This window comes from Octodon degus, unplaced genomic scaffold (assembly GCF_000260255.1).
Source record: "Octodon degus isolate 3935 unplaced genomic scaffold, OctDeg1.0 scaffold00057, whole genome shotgun sequence".
NCBI classification, from domain to species: domain Eukaryota; kingdom Metazoa; phylum Chordata; class Mammalia; order Rodentia; family Octodontidae; genus Octodon; species Octodon degus.
The window spans coordinates 2,058,078-2,061,395 of record NW_004524633.1 but is presented as its reverse complement, the minus strand read 5'-3'; positions in this window follow the sequence as shown (position 1 = coordinate 2,061,395).

Sequence of the window (3,318 nt, the reverse complement as noted above, 5' to 3'; positions counted from 1 at the left end):
GTGGTGCTGGGGATCGAACCGCGGTCCCTGTGCTTTGCCAAGCTTGTTTCAAGTAGGTGCTTTAGACCACTGAGCCATCTCTCCAGCCCAATATTCTTATCTTTTCTTTTTTTTTTCTTTTTTTTTTGGTGGAACGAGGGATTGAACTCAGGTCCTTGAGCTTGCCAGGCAAGTGCTTATTCCACTGAGCTATCTCCCAAGCCCAATGTTAATATTCTTAAACTTTTCATGTAATTGTAGTGGAGAAACTCATTGGTTCTGATACCAAAATTGGAAAGACCTAAAAAAGAAAAAGAAAAATGGCATGGTGGCACACACCTGTAATGCCAGCACTTGGGAGGCTGAGGGAGGAGGGTCATTTCAAGTTTGAGGCCAGCCTGGCTATAAAGTGAGCTCAAATCCAGCCTGAATTACATAGTAAGACTTTGTCTCAAAATGAAAAAAACTACATGCTAATATCCTTGCTTAACACAGACAGAAAAGTACAAAATCCTAAATCAAATGCTGGAATACAGAATTCACAACTCTCTAAAAACACCATATACTCTGACCAACTTGGCTTCATCCCAGGGATGCAAGGACCGTTCAGCATACATAAGTCAATAAATGTAATACACTACATCAGTACAATTAAAGATAAAAATCACATGACCATCTTAATAGATGCAGAAAATGCTATTATAGGCAGCTGAATTAGATAGAAATATTATAGGCAGTCAGGGCCACGCCCTCAGAGACAAGATGGAAGACAAGGTGACTTTGCAACTTGGAAGAGACACTTCCATATGGGCCAGACCTCAAGACAGAAGAGGAAACGTACAGCTACATACTTCCCTGGGGATGGGCATCATGGATTGGTATTCTAAATAGGTATCAATCACGTTGAAAGAGCCCAAATAAGTCACTAGCCCAACCCCCAACAGGAAAAGACCCTGTCCTGTATTCATGCCCACTTTCTACATGACTGGCTTCCTCATTTGGTACTAGATTTAATCAATTTTACCTGAGCAATGGTGCTTGTCACCTCATTGGTTGACCGTAGTTTTGTCCCACCTCATGCCCACCTAAGTGGGTTCCCATGTTCTCCACCACCTTAGCCCCACCTCACCACATGATTTTCCTCTATAAAAGTCCCGGGAAGAGACAGCTTCCTGGGGGACCACCAACACAGGAGCCCCCTTCTGTCCCTCTCTTGAATAGAAGCTTTCTTTCCCCCAATAAATATATTTGGCTCATAACCTCTGTTATAACCTATGTAACTGTCTCTATATTTGTAACTAGAACAACTATTTTGTTACAAGACTCACATGTTTCTGTTATAACCTATGTGATTGACTCTGTTTTGTAACCAGAATAGCCATTGTATTATACACCTCTGTACCTTTCTACTGTAACTTTATTTTTATTTTTATTTATTTTTTTTGTTTGTTTGTTTGTTTGTTTTTTTTGTGGAGCCGGGGATTGAACTCAGGCCCTTGCGCTTGCCAGGGAAGCGCTTATTCTACTGAGCCATCTCCCAGCCCCTCCACTGTAACTTTATTAATGAGGATTGTTTGGTATAAGCTGACAACTTAAACTCCATCTTGATGGCTCAAGCCGTCTATCAGACCTCTGAACACAGTTTGTTAATGTTCAAACTATTCCTTTGTTCTAAACTGCAGTGTGTTAAAGGTTAAGATCTGAACTATTTCTTACCCCAGAGCACTCCACACAGTATGTCCCGTGATCAACACCGAACCATAAATTGTAATTATTTGTTCCTGAAAATTGTAACCGCATGTTAAAAAAAAATGTAACCTGTTTCCCGAAAGTGGACGCTGACCCCTGTGCTGCATTCCCGCGAGCTCAAGTCAAGACCTCCCCTTTGTGGTTTTCAGACTTAAAACCCTTGTCTCTCCCTCCTGGGTGCGCACTTAGGCACTTGGTGCTGGGTGTTGCTGCTGGGTTCCACCTAAAATAAAGTGCTTTCTTTTGGGGCTTGTCTCCCAGTTGTCTTATTTTGGTGTTACAACAACCTCCATTTGTTCCTAAAATGCATTCTTCAGTTTTACAGAACACAAACTCGTCCCAGGTACCTTTTAGGTTGGGAGATCAGTTTTTCTCCCTGTCATTCGGAGGTTCCCTGTATCAATAGGACAAAACCACATCCCACATCATACTAAATGGAGGGAAACTTACATCATTTCTTCCTCAATGTTAGTGAAACAAAGGTGTCACCCTTGTATAATATAGTACTTGAGCCGGGCATGGTGGTGCACACCCATAATCCTAGCACTCTGGAGGCTGAGGCAGAAGGATCAGGAAGCTGAGGCAGGAGGATCCTTGAGAAGTTCAAGACCAGCCTGGGCTACAAAGTGAGTTCCAGGCCAGCCTGAGCTGCCAGAGAAAAAAATAAATAAAACATACTAATAAGAAAAGAAGGGGGGGCAGGGAGATACCTCAGTAGAATAAATGCTTGCCTGGCAAGCACAAGGTCCTGAGTTCAATCCCCGGGCTGGGGAGATGTCTCAGTGGAATAAACACTTCCCTGGCAAGTGCCAGGGGCTGAGTTCAATTCCCAGTTCCACCAAAAAAAAAAAAAAAAAAAGGCCAGTGAGATGGCTTAGTAGAATAAATGCTTCCCTGGCAAGGGCAAGGATCTGAGTTCAATCCCTGGTTCTGCCAAAAACAAATGTTTTAAACAAGAAATCAGATTGTCTCCATTTGCAGATATAGTTCTTTACCTAGAAACCCCCAAAATTCCACCACAATAAACACATCAGTGCAGTGGTGGTATACAAAAATCAACACACAAAAATCAATAATGAACCCAATGGTAAGGAAAAGTTTCACAATAGAGATATAAGGAGAGAAACTGATCTTGGGTGGGTGACCTCCGAACAATATGGGGAACCTCCAAATGACATAGGGAAAAAATGATCTTCCGACATGACCTGGACGAGTTCATGTTCTCTAAAATCGAGGAATGAATTTTAGGAACAAATGGAGGTTATAAGCAGAATATATTGAGAGAAGGAAAGCTCCCGTCCCAAGAGAGGGACAAGAGGGGGACCTGAGCGGATAGTTCCCCCAGGAGTTATCTCTTCCAGAGACTTTTATAGAGGAAAACCATGTGGTGAGGTGGGTCTAAGGTGGTGGAAAAGGCCTGGGAACTCGCTTAGCTGGGCATGAGGTGGGACCAAACTATGGTCAACCAATGAGATTACAAGCACCAATGCTCAGGTAAAACTGATTAAATCCAGTTAACAAATGGGAAAGTGAGTCACGTAGCAAGCGGACACTAATACGGAACAGGATCTCTCCCTGTTGGGGGTTGGG